This window comes from Lipophrys pholis, assembly GCF_963383615.2.
Source record: "Lipophrys pholis genome assembly, chromosome: 16".
Taxonomy (NCBI): Eukaryota; Metazoa; Chordata; class Actinopteri; order Blenniiformes; family Blenniidae; genus Lipophrys; species Lipophrys pholis.
Window position 1 is genome coordinate 28,058,965 of NC_137634.1, and position 27,111 is coordinate 28,086,075.

At 46.5% G+C, this 27,111-nt stretch overlaps 1 protein-coding gene across 1 annotated transcript in view; it reads left to right on the forward strand.

The window, feature by feature from the left end:
• The first annotated feature begins 12,120 nt into the window (after positions 1-12,120).
• LOC308121391 (uncharacterized protein) overlaps positions 12,121-27,111 on the forward strand; it is a 119,834-nt gene continuing 104,843 nt past the window's right edge. The window contains exon 1 of the mRNA XM_080482601.1: positions 12,121-12,247. The gene's annotated coding sequence lies outside the window, so the exon portion shown is untranslated. The remainder of the gene's footprint in view (positions 12,248-27,111) is intronic.

Below are 27,111 nucleotides of genomic sequence, written 5' to 3' on the forward strand. Positions count from 1 at the left end.
ATCTAGAAAATCATGTTACTGTCTAGATAGAGCTGCTCAGGCTGGTTAATCTAGAAAATCATGTTACTGTCTAGATAGAGCTGCTCAGGCTGGTTAATCTAGAAAATCATGTTACTGTCTAGATAGAGCTGCTCAGGCTGGTTAATCTAGAAAATCATCTTACGGTCTAGATAGAGCTGCTCAGGCTGGTTAATCTAGAAAATCATCTTACTGTCTAGATAGAGCTGCTCAGGCTGGTTAATCTAGAAAATCAGCTTACTGTCTAGATAGAGCTGCTCAGGCTGGTTAATCTAAGAAATCATTTTACTGTCTAGATAGAGCTGCTCAGGCTGGTTAATCTAGAAAATCATTTTACTGTCTAGATAGAGCTGCTCAGGCTGGTTAATCTAAGAAATCATTTTACTGTCTAGATAGAGCTGCTCAGGCTGGTTAATCTAAGAAATCATCTTACTGTCTAGATAGAGCAGCTCAGGCTGGTTAATCTAAGAAATCATTTTACTGTCTAGATAGAGCAGCTCAGGCTGGTTAATCTAAGAAATCATCTTACTGTCTAGATAGAGCAGCTCAGGCTGGTTAATCTAAGAAATCATCTTACTGTCTAGATAGAGCAGCTCAGGCTGGTTAATCTAAGAAATCATTTTACTGTCTAGATAGAGCAGCTCAGGCTGGTTAATCTAAGAAATCACGTTACTGTCTAGATAGAGCAGCTCAGGCTGGTTTAATCCAAAAACAGTTGTAAAGTATTTGGATCAGTGTGATAACTGCAAATAATATATGTAGCACAACAAGGATATTGTATGTTATCCCCCTCCCCCTCCCCCTCCCCCCTCCCCCCTCCCCCTCTCTTCTCTTCTCTCTCTCTTTGAGCGTTCCCCCCCGGTCGTGTACAGCAGCCATGCCAACTTCTGACGGAGGAGACAACAGGAGACTCCAGGTCTCTCCCTGTTGCAAGACCAAAAACTGTTCTGACTCCAAAGGTTCTCAATCACATCATATTGTTGGCCCAAGCTGCCGAACAGGACAAGGGAAAAGAAAAAAAGAAGAAAAAAAAAAGAGCGATACCGTCTAGATATAGTCGGGCTCACCTCCACCCACAGCTTGGACTCTGGAACCCAGCTCCTCGACAGGGGCTGGACAGCTCAGCCGCCATGTGTTGGAGTTCACTCCGGTGAACGAGAGGGTCAGGTCCCTACGCCTTCGGGTAGGGGACAGGTCTTTGACTGCCTCGGCCTACGGACCGAACAGCAGTACAGAGTACCCGACCTTCTTGGAGTCCCTGGGAGGGGTGCTGGATAGTCCTCCAACTGGGGACTCCGTTGTTCTATTGGGGGACTTCAATGCCCACGTGGGCAACGACAGTGAGACTTGGAAAGGGGTGATTGGGAGGAACGGCCTCCCTCATCTGAACCTGAGCGGTGTTCTGTTATTGGACTTCTGTGCTAGTCCCAGTTTGGCCATAACGAACACCATGTTCGAGCACAGGGGTGTCCATAAGTGCACTTGGCACCAGGACACCCTAGGCTGGAGGTCAATGATAGACTTTGTGGTCGTGTCATCTGATCTCCGGCCATGTGTCTTGGACACTCGGGTGAAGAGAGGGGCAGAGCTGTCAACTGATCGCCACCTGGTGGTGAGTTGGATGCGCTGGACGGGGAGGAAGCCAGACAGACTCGGCAGGCCCGGACGTGTCACGAGGGTCTGTTGGGAACGCCTGGCCGAGCCCTCTGTCCGCGCAGTATTCAACTCCCGCCTCCGGGAGAGCTTCTCACGGATTCCGGGGGAGGTTGGAGACAGGCCCCGCCCACAGCAAGGGACACACCCTGGACCTGGTGTCTTCACTTGGCCTCCATGTTAAAATGTTAGAGTAGAGGATGTCCACCTTAGTGATCATAGCTGTGTGTTTTTGACCTCACTGTCCCTCCAGAGCCCAGGCCTGGTCCTACAAGGACAGAAAGGAGGATCATTAAAGAGTCTGCAGCTGAGACATGTCCTGCTGTGTTTGATCCTCGTGCGTTGAACCACTGTGCTGATGTTAAGGACCTGATGCACTGTTTTAATTCATATTGTGGTTCTATTCTCCACCAGGTGGCTCCGCTAAAACGCAATAATGTCTCTTGAAATCTGTCCTGCCCCTGATTGACGACAATATCAGGAATCTGAAAAGATCCTGTTGGAACTCTACCAAGCTGGAAGTCCATAGAGGACATCTCAGGGATCTAGTGTCTTCCTTAAACAAAACAATCCAGGAGGCAAGAACTAAGTATTTCTCGCAACTGATTGTACCCAACAAAAGAAATCCTAAAGTGCTGTTTGACACTATGGACTCCATTGTGTCCCCTGCTACTATGACTATCCCTGTCCTCTGTAAGGAAGACAACAAATACTTTGAACTTTTTTATCAATAAGCTCCGGGACATAAAGCTTAAAACCCCACCTTTCTTTATGTAGCCCATCTCCACCTGAACCTCCTCCCAACTGTGGTCCTCTGTTAATCCTGTGGGTCTTGAAGACGTCTCTGCTCTGGTGGCTAAAATGAAACCGTCCTCCAGTTCTGAAGACCCACTGCCATCTAAGCTCTTTGTGAATACCTTTGACCCAACAGGACCATGGACCAGGATTTTTAATCTGTCGCTCTCTTCAGGCAGGTTTCCTAATCTGTTCAGACTCGCTATTGTGGAACCGAAAGTTAAAAACCCAATCTGGACCAATCAGACCTCAGGAACTTCAGGACCAGTTCTAAACGTCCCTTTTGAACAAACTGATGGACAAAGTGGTTTCATTGTAACTGTCCTCATGTCTGGAGTCTCCTAACATCTCTGATGTGTTTCAATTAGGGTCTGGTAAGCACCGCTCTGCAGAGGGTCTGGTAAACACCGCTCTACTGAGGGTTTGGTAAACACCGCTCTACAGAGGGTTTGGTAAACACCCCCTCTACAGAGGGTTTGGTAAACACCCCTCTACAGAGGGTTTGGTAAACACAGCCCTACAGAGGGTTTTTGGTAAACACCGCTCTACAGAGGGTTTGGTAAACACCGCTCTACAGAGGGTTTGGTAAACACCGCTCTACAGAGGGTTTGGTAAACACCCCCTCTACAGAGGGTTTGGTAAACACCCCTCTACAGAGGGTTTGGTAAACACAGCCCTACAGAGGGTTTTTGGTAAACACCGCTCTACAGAGGGTTTGGTAAACACCGCTCTACAGAGGGTTTGGTAAACACCGCCCTACAGAGGATTTGGTAAACACCGCTCTACAGAGGGTTTGGTAAACACCGCCCTACAGAGGGTTTGGTAAACACCGCTCTACAGAGGGTTTGGTAAACACCGCCCTACAGAGGGTTTGGTAAACACCGCTCTACAGAGGGTTTGGTAAACCAGAGCCGTGGTGGAGGCAAAAACTGGGATCTGGGAGGAGTTCGGGGAGGCCATGGAGGAGGACGCCTCAGGGGGAAGCAGTTTTTCATCAACACCGTTTACAGTGGAGGTGGGGAGCTGTTGACCTCAACTGGAGATGTCGTCGGGCGGTGGAAGGAATACTTCGAGGACCTCCTCAATCCCACCATCACGTCTTCTGCTGAGGAAGCAGAGGCTGGGTTCTCAGAGGTAGACTCGTCCATTACCCAGGCTGAAGTCACAGAGGTAGTTGCTAAGCTCCTCGGTGGCAAGGCACCGGGAGTGAATGAGATTCGCCCTGAGTTCCTTAAGTCTCTGGACATGCAGGGACTTTCCTGGCTGACACGTCTCTGCAACGTTGCGTGGAGGTCGGGGACAGTACCTCTGGAGTGGCAGACCAGGGTGGTGGTCCCTCTTTTTAAGAAGGGGGATCAGAGGGTGTGTTCCAACTACAGGGGGATCACACTCCTCAGCCTCCCCGGGAAAGTCTATTCCAGGGTTCTGGAGAGGAGGATCCGGCCATCTGCGGAACAATGCGGTTTTTGTTCCTCTCTCTCCCTGTCCTATCCCATGTACTTCTCCCCCCAACCGGTCAAGGCGGATGGCCGTCCTTCCAGAGTCTAGGGTCCGCCCCACGGTTTCTTCCTGAAGAGGGAGTTCTTGAACTTCTCTCCATGCGAGGGAGTTTTTCCTGGCCACTGTTGCTTGTTACACCTGCTTGCTTTGGAAGGGTTTAGTTGGGTCCTGTTGTACTCTATCATTGTAAGAGCGCTTTGAGATGTTTGTTGATGTGATTTAGCGCTTTACAAATAAAATTGAATTGAATTGAATTGAATAGAACACTGGACCAGCTCTATACTCTCCACCGGGTACACGTGGGTTCAGGGGAGTTCGCCCAATCAGTCGACATGTGTTTTGTGGACCTGGAGAAGGTGTTTGACCGTGTCCCTCGGGACGTCCTGTGGGGGGTGCTCCGGCAGTATGGAGTCCGGGACCCTTTGCTAAGGACTGTCCGGTCCCTGTACGCCCGGAGCAGGAGTTTGGTTCGCATTGTCGGCAGTAAGTCGGACCTGTTCCCAGTGCACGTTGGCCTCCGGCAGGGCTGTCCTTTGTCACCGGTTCTGTTCATAACTTTTATGGACAGAATTTCTAGGCACAGCCAGGGACCGGAGGGGGTCCGGTTTGGGGACCACAGGATCTCGTCTCTGCTTTTTGCAGATGATGTGGTCCTGGTGGCTTCATCAAACCTGGACCTTCAGCGTGCACTGGCGCGGTTCGCAGCCAAGTGTGACGCAACTGGGATGAGGATCAGCACCTCTAAATCCGAGGCCATGGTTCTCCACCGGAAAAAGGTGGCTTGCCCCCTTCAGGTGGGTGGAGAGCCCTTGTCCCAGGTGGAGGAGTTTGAGTATCTCGGGGTCTTGTTCAGGAGTGGGGGGAAGATGGAGCGTGAGATCGACAGGCGGATCGGTGCAGCGTCTGCACTTATGCGGTCGCTGTATCGGTTCGTCGTGGTGAAGAAGGAGCGAAGCCAAAAGGTGAGGCTCTGGATTTACCAGTTGATCTTCCTTCCTCCCCTCACCTATGGTCATGAGCCAGTTGATCTTCCTTCCTCCCCTCACCTATGGTCATGAGCTTTGGGTCATGACTGAAAGAAGGAGATCCTGGATCCAAGCGGCTGAAATGAGTTTCCTCCGTAGGGTGGCTGGGCGCACCCTTAGAGATAGGGTGAGGAGCTCCGTCACCAGGGAGGAGCTCGGAGTAGAGCCGCTGCTCCTCCACATCCAGAGCAGCCAGCTGAGGTGGCTCGGGCATCTCTCGGGAGGTGTTCCGGACATGTCCCTCCGGTAGGAGGCCTCGGGGCAGACCTAGGACACGCTAGACCATGTCTCTCGGCTGGCCTGTGAACGCCTTGGGGTCCCACCAGAAGAGCTGGAGGAAGTGTCTGGGGTGAGGGAAGTCTGGGCTTCCCTGCTGAGACTGCTGCCCCCAGGACCCGGCCCTGGATAAGCAGAAGAAAATGGATGGATGGATGCAGACTGAGAATCAGTCAGTCAACCTCAGGCATTATGGCTGTAACACCTGAGCCTTCACACAAACATGCTGTGTCTAATCTGGCAGATTTTCACCTGTTGGACTGTGCAGCACTAACTGACATTGTTCAGAACCTCAAACCCACAACATGCAGCCTTGACACTCTACCCAAAGTCTTTTTTTTAAAGAGGTTTTTAACTGTTTAGCTCCAGATGCACTACAGACAGTCAACAGCTCTCTTCAGATAGGCTTTTTTCCAAAAACTATAAAGGGAGCAGTTATGAAACATCTATTAAAAAAGAATAATCTGGATGTAATTACAGTAACTACAGGCCCATATCAAACCTGCCTTTCTTAACTAATATTATTGAAAAGGTAGTTTTTACACAACTTAATGCTTTTATGGCAGAAAACAATTACTTCAGTGTTTTCCAGTCTGTATTTAGGTCAAACCACAGCACCAAAGCAGCACTTATTAAAGTGTTGAATGATATCTGCATGAGCAGTGTCACTTTGTCGTGGCACCAATCAGGTGTATCACACACTTGAATCTAATGGTGTCCTCAAAAGTCCCCTCTGGACAGCCCCTCCCCTGGGTTTTTACCTTGTTTGGGAGTTTTAATGGTGTCGTAGTGTTAAAAATCTGCCTACAGGTCATCTTGACCCACCCTCAGCTTTTTGGCATTGCTTATTACCTGATTAGAACCATTGATAGAGCATTCCATTTTTCTAAAAACACAGTTATTGAGGTATAACAAAAAACAGCTATGCCAATAAAACACAACAAGAGTTATGTCCTCTCTCCAACACTGGTGTTTAACAGATCTGCTTAGACATTACTACACAAGCTGGTATGTCCCTAGACACCTTCCTGTGTGATTTTCTCCTCTACACTACTACATGCATAACTTGTAGGATTTTTTCTCTACAACTTCCAGAGTGTCAGTTTTAGTGTTACTGGATCCTAGGTCCTAAAAAGCTCAGGGATTACTTTTCAGATAGTCTGATTACCTTAGATAATATTACCTTAACCTCTAACAGTGATATTAGGAACCTGGGTGTTATTTTTGATCAGGATCTGTCCTTTATGTCTGGCTTCCAATTAAATCTAGAATAGAATTCAAGATCCTTCTGATCACATCTAAAACTCTTCATCACCAGGCTCCGTCCTATATGGAGAAACTTCTAGAAGGGTCTCACCCTCCACGAGCCCTTGGCTCTGAGGATGCAGGACTGTTGGTAATCCCTAAAGTCCTTCAAAGTAAAAGAGGAGGCAGGAGTTTCAGCCATATGGCTCCTTTACTCTGGAATCAACTAGCAGCCTCGGTCCGAAGGGCCCACACCATTAGTTTATTTAAGAGGAGACTAAAAAGCTTCCTCTTTGATAGAGCTTCTCATTAGGAATAAAATAGGAGCACTAAGTTGAGCTGCTCTAGGCCTAGACTGCTGAGGGGATTTCCTCTCTCCCGTTAAAGGGAGGAACTCTACATTTGGAGCTTCTGTTTCTTGTCTTTCTTTCTTTCTCTCTGTGTAACAACATTACTGGAGCCACCAGATCCTGACAGGAGGGGAGCAGGATCCAGGGGATCAGACCCAAGACTCCCAGAGTGGAGTTACCACGGTCCTACTACCCGACCCCACCACAGCACCGGGACCCCCCCACAGCACCGGGACCCCCCCACAGCACCGGGACCCCACCACAACGGCACGGCCCTTAAACTCCAGACTGAGATTGGCTCATCATCAGACCAACGCTCATCATAGACTTTTCTTAGTATTTGTACTTATCTGGCCTGTCTGCCTCTCTCTCTCTCCCTCTTCTATTCCTCTCTCTCCCTCTTCTATTCCTCTCTCTCTCTTCTTTTCCTCTCTCTCTCCCTCTTCTATTCCTCTCTCTCCCTCTTCTTTTCCTCTCTCTCCCTGTCCTATCCCATGTACTTCTCCCCCCAACCGGTCAAGGCGGATGGCCGTCCTTCCAGAGTCTAGGGTCCGCCCCACGGTTTCTTCCTGAAGAGGGAGTTCTTGAACTTCTCTCCATGCGAGGGAGTTTTTCCTGGCCACTGTTGCTTGTTACACCTGCTTGCTTTGGAAGGGTTTAGTTGGGTCCTGTTGTTCTCTATCATTGTAAGAGCGCTTTGAGATGTTTGTTGATGTGATTTAGCGCTTTACAAATAAAATTGAATTGAATTGAATTAGTGCTGCTATCGGCACAGTTGACCACAACATACTGCTGGACCAACTTGAAAATGGTTGGGAAGTTCTGGCACTGCACTGGTTGGTTTAAATCTTACTTGCAAGATCGTGACTTTTCTGTGTGAATAGCTCATTATAAATCTGAGCAGATGAAAATCACTTGGGGAGTTCCTCAAGGCTCCGTCCTTGTGCCCATTTTATTTAACATCAACATGCTCTCACTGGCTCAGATCATGGAACATTATGTAGCCGGAGGCTATTTTCCTCCAGGCCACTAAGGGCGCTATGAGCAGGGTGGGTTCCAGGGTGGCTGGGCGGTGCCCAGTGCCCTTCAAAATCCGGCGTGCGCCAGTGGCACACACATCTCTGCCACACCTCATTGGCACAGCGGGGAGCTTCTGCCCGGTACTGGATCGCCGTCAAGGCGCACACTCTCCCTCCACAGAGGAAGTGTTCTGCCGCCGGGCCGCTGCTGGGCCGGGGAGGAGGAGCCACCTTCTAAAGTCCTGAGGTGTTATTGCTGCCTGCTCTGGTGCACCTTCTGCTCAGCTTCCTGCTGAGGAACCTGAGCGCTGCTCCAGGTGTGTGTGTTTGAGCTGCACGCTGAGGTTTACATCCTCCGCTGGCTGAGGGACCACTGCGCATGCTATGTATTTAGTTTTGTTACAGTCTTATGGGTTAGTTTATTTTATTTGACTTGACTTCTTCTTTGTGTTCTTTAGCGGACCAGTGTGGTGTTAAACCCGCCACTGACGTCTCTCCTGGAGATCCGCTGCTGTTTTGGTTCTTCGGAGCTTCTGGATATCGTGGAACATTCATTATTTGTTTATTCATTGGTTTAATTTTTGATTTCCGTTCGTTGGATTATTTCCATTGATTGGATTCTGTTATTGGTTCTTTTGGTTGATTTGGGGTTTTGTTTGGTTTACTTTTCTTTCCGTGTTTCCAGTACCTGGCAGGGATTGTGTGTGGGCCCGGTGCCAGTGTCTGTGGTATCGCTCCTGGCTTTGTTTGAACCAAGTTGAGCATTTTAAGCTTGTCTTGTTGATTGTGTTTATTTAGGATTTAATAGCTTCTTTTTTTGTGAGCATTTTCTTAATTTTTTCCATTTAGTTTTTGGTAATGTCCTTAATTATTTCTTTCTTATTTCAATGCCCTTAAATTCTCTTTAGTCCACAGCAGTTTTTATGTTTTATTGTGTATTTCTTTGTCTGCAGGTGCTGTGAGCTGAATGCAGCAGTTTACTCCCTGCTGGTGGTGCAGTCTTCACAGTTCCCTCCCTTTTACTTTGATTTTGTGTGTGAGTGAGTGTTCTTGTTTTGCAGTGTCACGGGTGATTTCAGTTAAGGACCCCCTGCTGCATGGTGAGCCCCAGCCCTGACCTGACCCCCCCTCTCATCGCCCATTTGGTCTTAGTCTGTTTAATGGTGTGTGGCCATGATTTAGGGAGGTATATATTTAATGATTGATTTAGAAATAAACTTTGTTTTAATTGCAACCGTCTGGCCCCCGTGGTCTCATCGAACCTGTGTGACCTTAAGAATTACAAAACTTTAGCTCTTATTTCCTGGGGCGTATTTCCCCAGGTGGCGTTGTCGGAAGGGCCAAAACAAACAATACATTGATCATGCCATAATTACAACATCTCTCATCATTATTACGTAGATGACACACAGCTCTATACATCAGTATAACCCTGAGAATAGAGGGTCCCTGACCTGGAGGGCCTTGGTCCTGGAGGGTGACCATCCTAGGGGGTCCCTATCCTAGAGTGTATCCGTCCTGGAGGTTCTCCATTCTGGAGGATTTCCCCCCTGGAGGCTCTCTGTATGTTTCATGTCTCTGCAACCCTCCTGGGGCCTCATTTATTGTCAGAATATTCCCATGCAAAATATAGAATTTATCAACTTGTACTTACATTTAGGAATGTGTGGAAATATAAGTAGAACTCTGACCACGCTTACACGCATTATCTAGTGGCATAGAATAGCGACCCTACAAATAGAAAGCATTAAGAACGTCACAGGACGTGCTCAATCTCAAACGCCACTGTAAAAAGTCTTGTACAGGATCTACTTCACATAGAGGCAGTGTCGGCTTTTGAGTTCTTTTATTTTACACGCAGCACATAAAGGTTTGCCTGTCCAGGCTCCGGGGGACGTCCTTCTGGAGCTTCTCTGGAGCGTCTTCCCAGCCGCTACTGTCAGGGAGGAGAGACACAATTAAACGCTGATTTGCATCAGGTGTGTCGGCTCTCCTCTCTGCACTGTCCTCGAGCCGCCTCCCACTCTCTCTGCTGCATCCCTGCTCGGCCACACCCACACCACCACATACTTCCACCGCCCGACTTAGGCCGGGGACCCGTCCATTTGACCATCAATATAAATCACTTGATCAAAGGCTGAGCGTCACGTGCCGTCACAAGACTGCTCGAGTGGAAAATCCTCCATGAGGATGAGGCAAGGACGACCTTGCCTCACCACTGAGCACAGCACAAACCCTGCATGCCCGTGATGAGCGCACCCCCGCACACTGTCCTAATAAACTATTAAACCCGGTCCAATCTGTACCCAGATTTCATCCTTCACTTTTTCACCCTAAATTTAATCTTGACTGGTACCAGTGGGTATCGGTGAACATCCCCATACACACATTTTATTTCCACCCACTCTGCCTCCACCAAAGCCCCGGGTCGAACCAGGTTCTGATGAATCATGGACCGCATGCAGCCAGAATCCACCACACCCCCTCCTTACCAGAACGCTTTATGACGCTCCTGGACCAGGGAAAGGTGCTGGAAGCCCAGCGACCCGGATCACCTGGCCGACCTGCATTAGAGGGCGGTCGGGCTGCCAGTGTCCGGGCCGGCCGCACCGCCAACACTCCTGCCCTGACGTTTGAGGAGCCGTCTGTGGGCTGGGAGAAGCGCTCATAGCGGCTGGGATCTATGGAGGAGGAAGCACAGGAGCGATGTTAGAATAGGCGGGCCCCCCATCTGCACCGTCTCGGTGGACCCCCACCGGCACCGGCCGTCCGGCGCTCGGGGATCGAGTCTCCGCCACCGGCTGGGAGTGGGTGGTCAGGGGGTCCTCATCTAGTGCGATGGCGACTTCCAGGTCGGCCGGGCGGTGGCAGCGGACCCACCCTGACATCGCTGTTGGCAGACCCTCCACGAACTGTAGGGGCGACCTTCTCCAGCAGTCGCCCGTCCGCCGAGGTTGCTCCTGGCTGCAGCCACCTTGTCGGGGCGTCCCCGAGCTGAGGAGCAAAGGCGAAGGTCCGCTGCGCCCTTCCCAGGTGAGCTCCCCGAAAGCGGCGGCGGAGGTCCTCCGGCGTGGCAGGCAGGCTGAGCGCCCCCAGTCAGGAGTGGAAGCAGCCGCACCGCCCACTCCGCTGTCGGCCACCCACATGCTGCAGTTGTCACCTTGAACATGTCGAGGGATGTCTGGGGGTCGTACGCTGCAGACATTTTGTGGAGGGTGATGCCGGTCAGCGCCGAGGCGGCCGGACGTCCCTGCTTGTCGTCCAACCGGGACAGTAGTCCGTCCAGCACCGGGGTCTGCCTCGCCGGCTGCTGTAGGATGGCCTCCAGACACTGCCGGTTCACTGCTGCAGCCGCTCCATGTCTCCCATCATCGTGGCTCACATTGACAGTGGTTGTGCCGGCTGCTGCTCTGTCATCATTTTCTGTCCTTTTTTCCGTTGGGTTCTTTTTAGTTGGGCGGCAGTGTAACAAGTGTTTCTTGTACAGGATCTACTTCACATAGAGGCAGAGGCAGTGTCGGCTTTTGAGTTCTTTTATTTTACGTAAATGTTTGCCTGTCCAGGCTCCGGGGGACGTCCTTCTGGAGCTTCTCTGGAGCTTCTCTGGAGCGTCTTCTCAGCCGCTACTGTCAGGGAGGAGAGACACAATTAAAGGCTGATGTGCATCAGGTGTGTCGCCTCTCTTCTCCACGCTGCCCTCCAGCCGCCTCCCACTCTCTCTGCTGCATCCCTGCTCGGCCACACCCACACCACCAAACACACTTACATCCCATTTCCTTTAACTAAAAATACTGAATTAGGAAGGTTATCTAGTTGGAAAACAGATGTCTTGTATGTGGTGTGAAAGGCTATAAAAGACAGCTGTGACACTTATTTGCAATGTACCTAAGGAATTTTTGGGACTTGCATACATTCTAAATTCCATCTGTAAGACAGAGACATCCTTTTCTATCCACTGATGATGAATGATGAAGGAGTTTGCGACAGACCGAGATCCAACTGAGTAGTAAGTTTCCTCTGGATGAAGAAATACCTTTAATTCCTTTCTCTGACCACATTGGCTGGTCTACACATTAGAATTGTGTTCGGTATGGTGACAGCAGCAGTGGTTTCACTGGTTTTCAGATCAGGAGATCAGTGGTATTGCACACAAGTGTTCCCCTGCAATGTGAGACATTCTGAAGGCAGATCTTCCAGCTGCAGCCTTCCTCTGTGTGCAGCTCCTCCCCTCAGCAGACCAGGATCAGTCCAGGATCAGACCTGCAGCAGTCCAGGATCAGACCTGCAGCAGTCCATGAAGCAGTCCAGATAAAGATCTGGATCAGACCTGGTTTGCTTTTTTCTCGACAAGGAAAACCAGTGAGAGGTGAGCTGGCTGCTTTCTAATTTTACTCTCAGAAGAAGGTGTGTTTTGTACGTTTCTGTTCCTTGGTTGGAGGAGGAAGATGAAGGGTTTTGAGTGGATTAGTTTGACTGTCTGAATCCAGCGCTGTTAAAACCGCTCGTCACTGGAGAGTAAGATTACTTCAGCTTTCACATTTTCTGTATTATCAAGCCTCTGGAAATAGTTCTTCTTTTAGGTCATGGTCTATGGGAATTCCCTGTTTCCCATTATAATCCAAATGGTCAGGGATTGACAGTAATATCTTTAAACGCCTTCCCAAGGCTTTCAGGGAGACCTGTACTGTAAATATGATGCGGATTAGCTTGTGTTTTCCAAACTGGTATAGTCATTTGATCAACTTTTGATTGCTGCTTCTTTTTATTGGTCTGTTGTACAACCCTCAGCAATATTAGATTATAATCTGTTTACTGGGACTGTAGTATTTTCCTCTATTAAGTCATTATGGTTCAGTATGGAAAAGTTCAATGTGAGAAAAACCTGCAGAAGTTTGTGTGTCACTGGAAATAATGATGCTTTAGTGTCTAAACTACTTTAATTAAAAGGTAAAACAGCTAAAACTGTTAAAATCACAGAAAGAAATGAAGTAGGATAAAACCTGGAAAAATCATGACTTCTTAATTATAGTTATTAAAGTTTTTGAATCTACATAAACTGCAGTTGTGGCGAATATCAAAACAATGTCTACAAAATTGTGAGCAAGCTTTAAGTTTAAAGTTGTTTTGTCTCCAGATGTGGTGGAAAAAGTTAAAACGTGACGATCAGAACTCTGATCCATCATGTTTGGATCTGTTTCTTCAGAGGAAGTATTTTTTATGAAGGTCTTTGTTTGTAGTTCATGTTGTAAAGTTTTATTGTAAATAACAACTCAGATGTGATTTTCTGAGAGTTTGATGAGTAAGTCTTAAGTTTTCTCAGGGACATCAGATATCATGAAGAATGTTCAGCTATGGAATTAAGTAAATGTGTATTTTTGTGTTGACTGAAGAGCCGAGCCACAGTCGGTCTCTCCATTCAGACAGACTGCTCCATTCAGACAGACTGCTCCATGCAGACAGACTGCTTCATGCAGACAGACTGCTTCATGCAGACAGACTGCTCCATTCAGACAGACTGCTCCATTCAGACAGACTGCTCCATGCAGACAGACTGCTCCATTCAGACAGACTGCTTCATGCAGACAGACTGCTTCATGCAGACAGACTGCTTCATTCAGACAGACTGCTCCATGCAGACAGACTGCTCCATTCAGACAGACTGCTCCATGCAGACAGACTGCTTCATGCAGACGTGTAGATTTAGCTTCTTAATAGTAATATTTCCTTTCCTCCTGGACAGTTTTGCTGATGTTTCCTATAGCTGTTCTTGCTTTGTTAGAAAAGTTGTCTTATTTTATTGCAATAGCTTCTTTTCAATAGTGATGGTTTTCACCTGTGCCTGTGCCTGTACCTGTACCTGTGCCTGTACCTGTGCCTGTGCCTGTGCCTGTGCCTGTGCCTGTGCCTGTGCCTGTGCCTGTGCCTGTACCTGTGCCTGTGCCTGTACCTGTACCTGTGCCTGTGCCTGTACCTGTGCCTGTGCCTGTGCCTGTGCCTGTGCCTGTACCTGTACCTGTACCTGAGCCTGTGCCCGTACCTGTACCTGACTCACCTCACTCCAAACTTTGCTATATGAACTTGTTTATGCCCCCTGAAGTTGCCCCATCTGAACCCTAAACTGAGCACTTGTAGTCTCTGAACTGTGAAATAGTTTCTCTGATCATCTTATTTTGAATTGGATATTAGATGCTGGTCTGTTAGTTGCCGGCTGCTATAGCTCAGTCCCAAGACTTTAGAATGTCACAGTTAATCATACACTGGTGATGGAACAAGCTGAAGTAATAATTATTATTTCAAAATGCAAAGAATATTTTATTCTTCAATGAAAAGCATGAATGATGTGCAGTTATCCAAACATTTTGAAATGAACCCTAGGTCTATAGAACTAGTCCCACGTGTGTGGATTCTGCAGGTAGAATTCCTCAGCATCTTCCTCCCCTCTGCTTCAGCATTTGAACGAGTCAGAGAATTACCAACCAATCAGAGGCCACCTTTCAAAATGTATATATTGCATGGTATCATTTGACCAATCACGTTGCTTGTTACTGGGCATAATACTTAGCCGGAAGTCAGTTGCAAGTTGTGTAGCCCAGCCAATAATTTGCTATATTTTGGCAAAAAAAGATGAATTTAGGCCAAATTAGACGGTGAGAAGTAGTGATGGCCATTCCACACGTCCTTTAGAGGCTTTCAGTCTGCTGTTTGACGGCCAGACGGCTCGCTGCCTAAAACCATGGTGCAGCCACATCTCAAACAGTTCTCAGGGAGACGGACAATCTAGTTGACATAAAACAATCAAGCCTTATCATGGAGGCTTTGAGGAGGATTTTGTTCTGGTTCTGGACTTGTTCCAGGTTGTTTATCTCCACGAGGGTTGATCTGAAATAATGAGGTTAATGGTCACACCTGACAGAACTGCAGAACCATTCATTGATGGAACCAGAACTACTTGTGTCGTAATGGTTAGGTATTAATATCCCAACACAAAACACACTTACTTCCTGTCCTCCGGCCCAATCACAGTGGAGGACTCCTTGCCCACAGCCAACCTTCTATCTGGAAGGTGGATTGAAGCCTGCAGCTTCCCAGCGTTGAAGTGGAAGACATTTCCTGGGTCCATGTTTACATAACAAAAGCTACTGGCTGTTCTCCAGTACCCATACTGTCCATACTGTCCATACTGCCCATACTGCCCATACTGCCCAAACTGCCCATACTGTCCATACTGCCCATACTGTCCATACTGTCCATACTGTCCATACTGTCCAAACTGCCCATACTGTCCATACTGCCCAAACTGCCCATACTGTCCATACTGCCCATACTGCCCATACTGTCCAAACTGTCCATACTGTCCATACTGCCCAAACTGTCCAAACTGTCCAAACTGCCCAAACTGCCCAAACTGTCCATACTGTCCATACTGCCCAAACTGTCCATACTTGTGCTCTCGTGTACTCGTGAAACGTCATCAGTGGGAGACCAAGTACTGTTCCAATTCTTAGGCCGTTTCTCACTGAGTACACATGGAATACCTGGATGTATCCTAGCTCCACCCACTTTATCAAGGACGCATCGACACGGACTTGTGCAAGCTTGGGAAGACAATTTACCCATAATGCATTTGGCCAGAGAAGCCGGAGGAGATCCTGGAGGAGAAAACCCACAATGGTGAGTAAAGATCTGAACTATGAGCCTCATAGTTTAACAGAGTGTACTTTTAAGAGTGTTTTAGGCCAGAATATAGTAGTTTAACATGTTGTTATGAGGTTGATATTTCAGAACATTTGTTCTGAGGATTTCAGAGATTGTGGATCCAGACTGAGACGAGGCTGGCTGTGGTTCTCTACTGTGGTTAAACATGAGATCTAAATGTTCTAGTGTAAATCTAACAGTGTTCATGTACTTTGATATTTGCTGCTGAGGGGAAAGATCCTGTTTAAAACTATTTAACATGACTGAGAGGTGAAGGTTCTACTGGCCATCGTGTGTGTCTCAGTCGTACAAAGGTTTTCTACTGGAGGTTCTACTGGTTCTACTGGAGGTTCTACTGGAGGTTCTACTGGTTCTACTGGTTCTTCTGGAGAACATGACCAGAGAACATGACCAGAGAACATGACTAGGGAACATGACTAGAGAACATGACTAGGGAACATGACTAGAGATCATGACTAGGGAACATGATTAGAGAACATGACTAGAGGACATGACTAGAGGACATGACTAGAGGACATGACTAGAGGACATGACTGAAGAACATGACTAGAGGATATGACGAAAGAACATGACTGGAGGACATGACTAGAGAACATGACTAGAGGACATGACTAGAGGACATGACCAGAGAACATGACTGAAGAACATGACAAGGGAATAGGACTGGAGAACATAACTAGAGGACATGAGTAGAGAACACGACTGGAGAACATGGCTAGAGAACATGGCTAGAGAACATGGCTAGAGAACATGACTAGAGAACATGACCAGAGAACATGACCAGAGAACGTGAGTAGAGAACAGGACTCCATGAGGAGAGCTTCCTGTCTAGATGTGGTTCTCCTCTCTGAGGTCTGCAGGTCGTTCTTCAGCAGCAGGTAGCTGGACACTGAGTCTCGCTCCCTCATCACCCAATATTGTTAACTATGTCTTCTATGTCTAACAATGTCTAACAATGTCTTCTATGTCTTCCATGTCTAACTATGTCTTCTATGTCTTCCATGTCTAACTATGTCTTCTATGTCTAACTATGTCTTCTATGTCTTCTATGTCTTCTATGTCTAACAATGTCTTCTATGTCTTCTATGTCTTCCATGTCTAACTATGTCTTCCATGTCTAACTATGTCTTCTATGTCTAACTGTCTTCTATGTCTTCCATGTCTAACTATGTCTTCTATGTCTAACTATGTCTTCCATGTCTATGTCTTCTGTCTAACTATGTCTTCCATGTCTAACTATGTCTTCTATGTCTTCCATGTCTAACTATGTCTTCTATGTCTAACTATGTTTTCTATGTCTTCCATGTCTAACTATGTCTTCTATGTCTTCTATGTCTAACTATGTCTTCTATGTCTAACTATGTCTTCTATGTCTTCTGTCTAACTATGTCTTCCATGTCTAACTATGTCTTGTATGTCTTCCATGTCTATCTATGTCTTCCATGTCTATCTATGTCTTCTATGTCTAACTATGTCTTCTATGTCTTCCATGTCTAACTATGTCTAACTATGTCTTCCATGTCTAACTATGTCTTCTATGTCTAACTATGTCTTCTATGTCTAACTATGTCTTCTATGTCTAACTATGTCTTCCATGTCTAACTATGTCTTGTATGTCTTCCATGTCTATCTATGTCTTCCATGTCTATCTATGTCTTCCATGTCTAACTATGTCTAGCTATGTCTAACTATGTCTTCTATGTCTTCCATGTCTAACTATGTCCTCCCACCATCCTTGGTAGATGGTGGATTTGTGGTTTGGTCTAACTGGGGTATAAAATCCTTTAAAGATTTATATATTGAAAATAGCTTTTATCTCTTCAGCTCCTGTCTGAAAAATGTACCCTGCCTAAAAACCACTTATTTTTTTGGTACTTACAACTCCGCAGTTTTGTCTGTAGCAGGTTTCTTCAGTTTCCCAGATTACCTTAGACATATTCCTCAAACCAATAACAACTCGTAGAGGTATGATGTCATACCTCTCCACCATTCTTAATAACAATACGTTGCCATGGAAGCAGATTAGAGTGAGACAATAGCAGAGGAACTTTGGCAGGACTCCCTTAAAAATATGCACAAATCTGTTTGTGCAAAACACGAACTGATCCAGTGCAAGATTGTTCATTGCACTCCCCTCACTAAGGTGAGGCATTCCAAGCTACTTAAAGATGTGGACCCTGTATGTGGGAGGTTTTGGTATTGTCCGACCTTACAGTCTTATTGGAAGAATATTTTTCAATCTATTTCTAGGGTTGTTGGGAAATAGTGATGAAAAGCCAGACTCCTGAAACTGACTCCTGAAACTGACTCCTGAAACTGACTCTTGAAACTGACTCTTGAAACTGACTCAAGGGTTTTTGAGTCATTCATCCAAGTGAACCGGTGGTCTGAGTCATTTGATTCAGTTGTGCATGCGCACCATTTCAACCCGTTCTAGGACCTGGACTCACCTGAACCGCATCACAAACCATGGGGTCGTTTCATGTATTCATAGTAAAATGCTGAAACATTTCTGAGGGAAATAATAAGTACACACTAGTTTTTAGTGGCACTGGTCTGTTTATTCTACATTATTTGTGTTGTTGTTGAGTTTTATGTGAACAAGGAACTAAATTAAATAAATGATTAAACTGAATAAATACCAGGCATCCAGAATATATACAGTATATATTTATATATACATTTGATTTTATAGTTACATTTTTTTCCTCCAACATTGGTTTTCTTTTTTACTAGTATCAGTACGTAACGTGATGTTCAGAGGGCAGAAGCAATTATAGGGGACAATATTAAATGTAACACAATACATGCTACAGTCTGATTCAAACATAATTTATTGTGTATTTATACATGTATATATTTCTACAAGCTTTGTGAAACAAACTGCGTTTTTTTCTCCACCGTCTCTCAGAAACTTTGAGTGCAGCGCCGCTACACCTTCAGGTGAGGGAGGGGTGGAGTGCTCACTGCTCACGAGGTGAACAGAGCTCGGCGAGCGGCTCACCGAGCGAGCGGCGAGCGGCTCACTGAGCAGCGGCGAGCGGCTACGTACTGAGCGATTGAGAGGAGGTGAACGACTCTTGAGTTTCAAGCGGAGTGTGGCGTGCGAGCTGAACCACTGAAGCGAGCTGACCTGCGCACATGCGCACTGAGCATGCACGCAGAGCATGCGCACTGAGCATGCGCACTGAGCATGCACGCAGAGCATGCGCACTGAGCATGCGCGCAGAGCATGCGCACTGAGCATGCGCGCAGAGCATGCGCACTGAGCATGCACGCAGAGCATGCGCACTGAGCTTTACAAGCGCCATGACAGCAAGGCACAGAGCACGGGGAGAGCATCGTGTATTATTTGTTTCCTGGAGAGAATAAAATGCTGAAACACTTCTGGGGGTATATAAACAATAAGTACACAGTACTTTCTATTGGCGATGGAACAATGTTGTAGTAAACCCTCCCCTGTTCTGCTCTCGGTCAGTTCCAGCTGAAGCCAAGGCCATCTCTAACAGTGGCCATAGGAACAACGGCTTCGAACCACTAATCAAAGTCACCATTATTTTTCTCTCTCAAGATCAATCATTTGATAAAATACTATATATATATATATATATATATATATATATATATGTGTGTATATTAGTGCTGTCAAAAATAAAGTAATTGATTTGAAACGTTTAACTCGTTAATTTTTTTTTAACAGAATTAACACAGTTTTGTTTACTTCCAGTGTTGTTTTTGTTTACGTTTTTTGCATGTTGTGTAATGTGACAACAGAGCAGCACAAAATCCAGAGGAATTCTACTGAGGCAGAAAGTTTCACCTTACAAAGTTTCCTGACGGCTGATTGAGAAAGTGAAAGTCATTAACTTTACTTTGAAAAGCCGAATTTAACGACCACAGAAGTAATTCTGCAGCAAAACAGCAGGTTGCCATGTTGGCTGACCAGGAGGAAATACCTGCAGGTAAAATATTAATTTCTCCTCTTTCTCTCTATCCCTGCCTCTCCTGTATACTGTGTGTGTGTGTGTGTGTGTGTGTGTGTGTGTGTGTGTGTGTGTGTGTGTGTGTGTGTGTGTGTGTGTGTGTGTGTGTGTGTGTGTGTGTGTGTGTGTGTGTGTGTGTGTGTGTGTGTGTGTACATTACAGTATATTATTGCCACTTTGTTGAAGTAATAAATTTACAACTTTGTTTCTAGAAATATTCAAATTGTCAAAGTGGAGGAGCTGCACTCCAGACTGATGTTAGATGTTTATTAATTTATTTATGTTTTTATTATTTTGCTGATCTTGGAGGGAAACAGTTTCATGCAAAGCTCAAAGGAGGTTCTAAAAATAGTCTTTGAATTTAAATATAAGCTGTGTGTTGAGTTGTGTTCCGTGGTTTTCCCTCAAGAAAAATCCATTACAAGCTTCAGTCTTTAGACAAATAATGCAATTAATCACAAATAATTACAGAAAAATGTGCAATTGATTAGTTAATTTATATATATATATATATACACACACACACACGCAGTATCTTTTGCTTTGGCCTCCTTCCGTCTCACGAGACGATGGGCTGCACCAGGTTGAATCAGGTCCGAACACTGCAAGCAACTTCTCGTGTGGCTGTGAAGTCATAGAGTGACAGTCTTTGCCACAGAGGCTGCATGTGTGGGTCGTCGCCATCTGGTCTGTTGAGCTGGACTTGCGGGCGGCTCTGGACTTGCGGGCGGCTCTGGACTTGCGGGCGGTGCTCTTCTTTCTCTGGTGGTTGGTGCGGTCCTGCTCTGCTTCCTTGGTGCCGCTGCGGACAGTGGCCCTCCAGGAGTCCCGAGACTCTGCAAGGCTTTCCCCCGACTGCGTGTCGATTGCAGCACACTTCATATCTCTTTTGCAGGTGTCGTTGAAACGCAGCCAGCGGCGACCTCGGAGTCTGGAACCTCCTGAGAGCTCGCCGTAAAGCAGGTCCTTTTGGTGTTTGACCAGCCTCCATTTGGCATTTGTCTCTAATTCTCCAACTCTACTGGTAAAAAACTGATCCACCAAACAAAAATCAGATGAGAAGCTGGACTTGGATGCAAATGAGTTTTATTCCCAAAACAGGCAAAACTTCGACCGGTCAAAGACTGGTTTGTACAGCGCTTGACCCCTTCTTTTATCCCCTTCTCTGGTCCTGCCTTTATTTTTGAAACTCCCATCCTACACTTGGATCTAATGGTGTCCTCAGAAGCCCCCTCTGGAAAGCTCCTTCCCTGGTTTTTTACCTTGTTTGGGAGTGTTATAAGATCTGTCTATAGGTCATCTTCACACACCCTCAGCTTTTGGCATTGCTTATGACACCATTAGAACCATTGATAGAGCGTTCTATTTTTTTTAAAAACACAGGTGTGGATGTATAACACAATACAGCCATGCCAATTAAACATAACATGAGTGCAGCACAGACGTTGCAGCTGCGTGCTCACTCCCTAACACAAGTGTTTAACAGATCTGCTTAGCCACTACTATACATGCTGGAATGTCTCCAGACACCTTCTACATGAGCCATTATAATGTCCCCCTCGACACTACTACATGCATAACGTGTATGATTTTTCCTCTACACAGTCCTGCTTGCTCGAGCACATCAGTGTTGGGGATCCTGTCCTGCCATCTAATCTCCAGAATGCGTCGAAGGCAGGGGAGATGAAAGCTGTTCAGTCGCCTCATCTGGGCAGCACATGGTGTCCAGGTTTCGCTGGAGTAGAGTGTGGACAAGATGCAGCCTCTGTATATCTGCATCTTGGTGTTCACCGTCAGGGGGTGTTGTTGGCCCACACCCTCTTGTGGAGCCTGGACATCACTGCCAAGGCCTTGGCAATCCTGGAGCTGATCTCCGGTTTGAGGGAGAGGTTCGAGCTGATGGTGGATCCCAGGTACTGGAACCGATCAACTGCGTTAAGCTCCTGACTCCCTATTTGGATACTTGGAGGGGAGTCCATTCCCTGTCCCATCACGTCTGTTTTCTTGATGCTGATCGTGAGGCCAAATTCATCACACGCAAGGGCAAAGTGGTCGACTAGCCTCTGGAGTGCTTCTTCAGTGTGCGTCGCGATGGCAGCATCGTCTGCAAAGAGGGCCTCCCTGATGGTGACGTGCCTGACTTTGGTCTTGGCTCGGAGCCTGGCCAAGTTGTACAGCCTGCCATCGGACCGAGTGTGCAGGTAGACTCCGTCCTCGTTCTCCTTGAAGGCTTGGGACAGGAGCATCGAGAAGAAGATGCCAAAGAGGGTTGGGGCAGGCACACAGCCCTGCTTGACTCCACTGTTGATGGGAAACGGGTGTGATGTTGCTCTGTTGTAGCACACCGTGCTCTGCATGTCAGTGTGGAATGATTTGATGATGGAGTGCAGCTTCGGGGGACAGCCAATCTTCTTCAGGAGTTGGAACAAACCACTTCTGCAGCCGAGGTCGAACGCCTTCGTCAGATCTATGAAAGCAAGAAAGAGTGGCTTAGTTTGCTCCCGGCACTCCTCCTGCAACTGTCTCACAGAGAATATCATGGCAACGGTGGACCTGCCTGCCCTGATTCCGCAATGCGACTCGGGGTACACCCGCGCCGCAAGGACCTGCAGGCGGGCCAAAACGACTCTGGCAAAGACTTTGCCAACAATACTCAACAGGGAAATGCCCCTGTAGCTGTTGCAGTCGCTTCTGTCACCTTTGTTTTTGTACAGAGTCACTATCTTGGCGCAATGCATGTCCTGTGGTACAGATCCCTGCACAGGCAGAGCAGTTGGTGCAGGTCTTCTAAGAGCAATTCTTTTCTTGCCTTGATAACCTCTGGGAGAATGCTCTCCGGGAGCTTTCCCGGTGGAGAGACGGTCGATGGCCTTGCTCAGTTCTTCCTCTGTGGGCTCGTCGTCCAGTTCAACCAGGACGGGCAGGTGGCTGAAGGCGTCCAGCACTGTGTCGGTCACGATGTTAGATAGATAGATAGATAGATAATTAGATGGATAGATGGATAGACAGACAGACAGACAGACTTTTGTCATTATGCAACTTTGCACAATGAAATTTGGAGGTTCTCCACAGTGCAGGATCACAATTCACATAATAACTTCAAATGGGTTTAAAATCTTTCACATATTAAAACGTTTAAAATCTTTCACATTTTAAAAAAGTATTGCACAGTATATCTGTGTGGAGTAGAGCTTGAGGTAGTGCTCGTCTCACCGCTCCATCTGCTTCTTCCTGTCGGTGATGCTCTTGCCAGACTTGGTCTTTAGTGGGACGCTCTTGGTGGCAATCGGGCCCGTGGATTGCTTGACAGTATATTTGTCTTTTATTAAACCACCCCACCACACGCTAGGTTTACAGAACAGAGAGTGGAGATCGATAAAGTAAATTATATGCTTGTTGGTTGTCAAACGTACCATGAATATCATTAAACAAATTCTCCAATGTCCCAGATTCAGCTCAGGTACAGGTAGGTCAGTCCACTCTGCAATGGTGAAGAGTGATTCATATGAAATGTACAACTCATAGAAAGTGGTATGCTTCTACTATTTCAAATCCCTTCTCATTAATTTCAATAAACTAAGACCACAAATTTAAAACAGGAAAACATGCTATATTATTGTGAAAAAAGAGGGAAAGATGAAAAATGTTCAAAATGGAAATCTTTATTTTTTTCTGTCACAACCTCAAAGTTAATTAGATTAACCAACTAAGAATAGAATGCAAAGGAAAATACCAACGTTAAACATCACAATGAAACATCAAAAATGCAAAATTGGAATTGGAAAATAAACAGAAACTGGAACTAACACTACAATGAATAAATAAGAATGAAATAACTATGTAGAAAATGTAAATGAAGGCATGAGTGCAAATCTCAAATAATCTTCCAAAGTAAATGCAAATAAAATTGCAATATGTAAAATAACAATGAACTTTCACCGGTGCAATATAAGAATAATATATAAACACAGAAAGAAAATAAGAATAAAAATAAGAAGTAATAGGAATAACAACTCTTTACAGAATGTGAAAAAAACATTGGCGACTTTAAAAGTAGAACACAACTATGTGCAAAGTAAGCCTTCTCTCTAAGGCCCTGTTTACACCACAACGTTTCACGTGACAACACCTAAACCGCTAAAAAAATATGGGGGCGTTTCCACTGCAGCAGCGGACACAGAGACAACGATGTAGTTAGTCTGCCGGGACACTGGAGGGCGCTGTGGCTTGATTTTGTAATGAAACTACACAGACGTGTGCAGAGAACCAAACACTATAAAGGTGAAGAACCTGACATCCTAGTGGACTGATGAGGAACCGGATGATATCAGGGAGAGTCTCAACTATTAAACTACTGATCTGGAGGATAAAACTAGAATATGGACCGCGGGTCGTACCACTACGGGTCGTACCACTACGGGTCGTACCACTACGGGTCGTACCACTACGGGTCGTACCACTACGGGTCGTACCACTACGGGTCGTACCACTATGAGTCGTACAACTGGATGAGCAGGAGGGGGGGGGATGAGCAGTAACAGGCTCTGTAGCCTCCATCAGTCTCTGCAGGAGGGATTTGCACCATGAAAGAATCTTTCCACTTTGGGAGCCGGATTAAAAACTTCAGGATACAGTGGATCAGAACACTGGTGTCGTGGTATCGGACCCCCCAAAAGTGAAGAAAGTTTTGCGGATACACTCAAATTCGTTGTGGTGTAAACGGGGCCTGAATCCTCCTCACAACTTAGAATTCAGGAAAAGAAGCTCACACAGTTTTTCAGGACTGAGCCTGTTTCTTCTTTCAGTGAGTATGTGTCCAGTCTGGGAAAAGATCCGTTCTGATGGCACTGATGTTGCCACGATGCATAGTCTTGTTTTAATGACTTCAACTGTGGTTTTGAACACTGAGGCACGAGATCTCCACCACTCAAGAAGGTCGGCTGTTCGGGGAAGGAGTTGTTCAGATAGCAAGCCTTGTCCTCCCAGCATTGCCTCTGTATGGTGGTTTTGGACCCCTGGCCTAAAGAGGCAACAATCTCCTAAAATCAACCCATACCTGAGGAAGTGACTCAGTGGAAGCAGTGACGCGTTGGCCAGGATCCTGTTCGTCTGTGCCGGCTGTAGCTTGTGGCAGTTTTATTGTTCTGGATACAGCCTCCTCTTTATGTTTTTCATGAATAAAGGCATGCTTTCTGAACCTGGGGTCCAGATGCATTCTGCCATTAGGATGTCAACCAAGTCCCTTATTGGCTGGTGGTTGGGAGGATTTCTCTGCTGATCCGCAGTCCCCCTTTGGAGCCCTCTCGCAAGTACAATGGGCTTGGAACCAGTCACAAACCTGAAAAGTCAAAAGAAGAGAGAAAGTAGAATAGTGTAATATAAATATAAAGCAATTGGATACTATGGTCCTCAGGATTATCATTATGCAGTTATAGCCTGTTATTAATAAAGTTGTATTTCTAATTGGACAAGTCTAGAGCACTGCAAAACTGCATTAATCTTGGTTTCACCATTTTAAAAATGCAGCATTAACGTTGTTCTATTTATTTATTTTTTTAATTCTATCCATCCATCCATTGTCCTCCTCTTCTCCAGTCCGGGTCGTGGGGACAGCAGTCTCAGCAGGGAAGCCCAGACTTCCCTCGCCCCAGACACGTCCTCCAGCTCCTCCGGTGGGACCCCAAGGTGTTCCCAGGCCAGCCCAGAGACATAGTCCCTCCAGCGTGTCCTAGGTCTGCCCCATGGCCTCCTACCGGAATGACATGCCCGGAACACCTCCCCAGGGAGGCGTCCGGGGGGCATCCCAAACAGATGACCGAGGCTTAGCTGGCTCCTCTGGATGTGGAGGAGCAGCGGCTCTACTCCGAGCTCCTCCCTGGTGACGGAGCTCCTCACCCTATCTCTAAGGGTGCGCCCAGCCACCCTACGGAGGAAACTCATTTCAGCCAGTTGCAGTGGCTCTGTAGTAACAGGAAGTAGACGCACATGCACGTTTATTTGAAGTAAAAAAGAGGGAAAGTTAAATATGACGGACGTGGACGAATTGAGAAGAGGCCACTACAGAGCCACTGTACGCCGGCCTTATTCACACAGCGAATATATTTTTCCGCTCAAGTCCCAAATGCCGTCTCTCGTTCATCAGTAAACCCGGAAATATAAATACGACAATGAGTGGACACGCCCACATCACACCAAAAACAAACATAACCAGTGGATTCTTAATTAAACAAAATATTTTTGTTACCAAAACAAAGAAATGATATTTTCAACATTGTACAAGAAATCAGAAATGTGTAAAAGGAAAAATAAATTAAATACTTCAAACTTATTTTTAATGACACAGTGCCATCTATTGGCATGAACACAAATTTCTCAGCATGACGTCCTTCAAGCAGGAATTGAGTGATCAGGTATGGACGGGTCCCCCTGAACAGAGAGACCCCCCACAGCCCTCGCTGATTTACTTTGTATTGCTTTTGTCTTTTCCAGACGCTGGACTCGTCCAGTAAATGCAAAGACAAAAACAAATGGAAAAGACAAAGACAAAACAGGACAAGCATTGACAAAATGGAATAAGCAAAGACAAGATAGAAAAAGAATATGACTACCTTTATTATCATTTTGATTTTTTATTATTGATTCTCTTTATATTTCCACATATATTTCCTTTTAATTTTGGCACTCCTGTAATTCCATAGATCATCACTACCAATCAGCAGACGGCTGCGTTGTCGCTCGGTGCATGGTACCTCAACGGAGGGGGAGCGGAAAATCGTACCCAGTGGTCTCGGTCTCTTTCAGTACCATCCACAACTTTTTCAGTCGGACTACGCGGAAACCTTCCTCGCCCGGTGGCGCTCGGGCACAGAAAGTGCGATGGAATGGTGGCTTTAGTCTCTTGAGTCCCAGTTAAAGTTAAGAAGATATAAACTTCCCAATTTCTGACAATATACTCATCCAAGATATAGGACAACACTGTATATACACTTATTTGCCCCTCTATATATATTCCAAAATAGAGGCGTCTGGCTGCAGGACCTCCACTCTCAGGCATTTCCGGTGCAGCCTCCACTGTGAGGTTCCCTCCACTGTCAGACTCCCTCCACTGTGAGACTCCCTCCACTGTGAGGTTCCCTCCACTGTGAGGCTCCCTCCACTGTGAGGTTCCCTCCACTGTGAGACTCCCTCCCTCCACTGTGAGGTTCCCTCCACTGTCAGACTCCCTCCACTGTGAGGTTCCCTCCACTGTGAGACTCCCTCCACTGTCAGACAGGAAATGACGACACGTTTAACCCAAATGCGCAGAGGCGAGCAACATAGCGGTAAGTTGCTACTTTTAAATTTCCAAAAAAAGTTATGAATTCGCCGTTGATATACCTGCCGTAAACTAACATATATTGTTGATGCATCTAACAGCGTGTTCCACCAGTGGTTTAGGTTACGTGTCATTTTAAAGCTGAGTCATGCTAACAGTGGTTAGCATTTAAGCACCGGAGGTCTAACTGTTTTCAGTACATAATGTGAAATAACT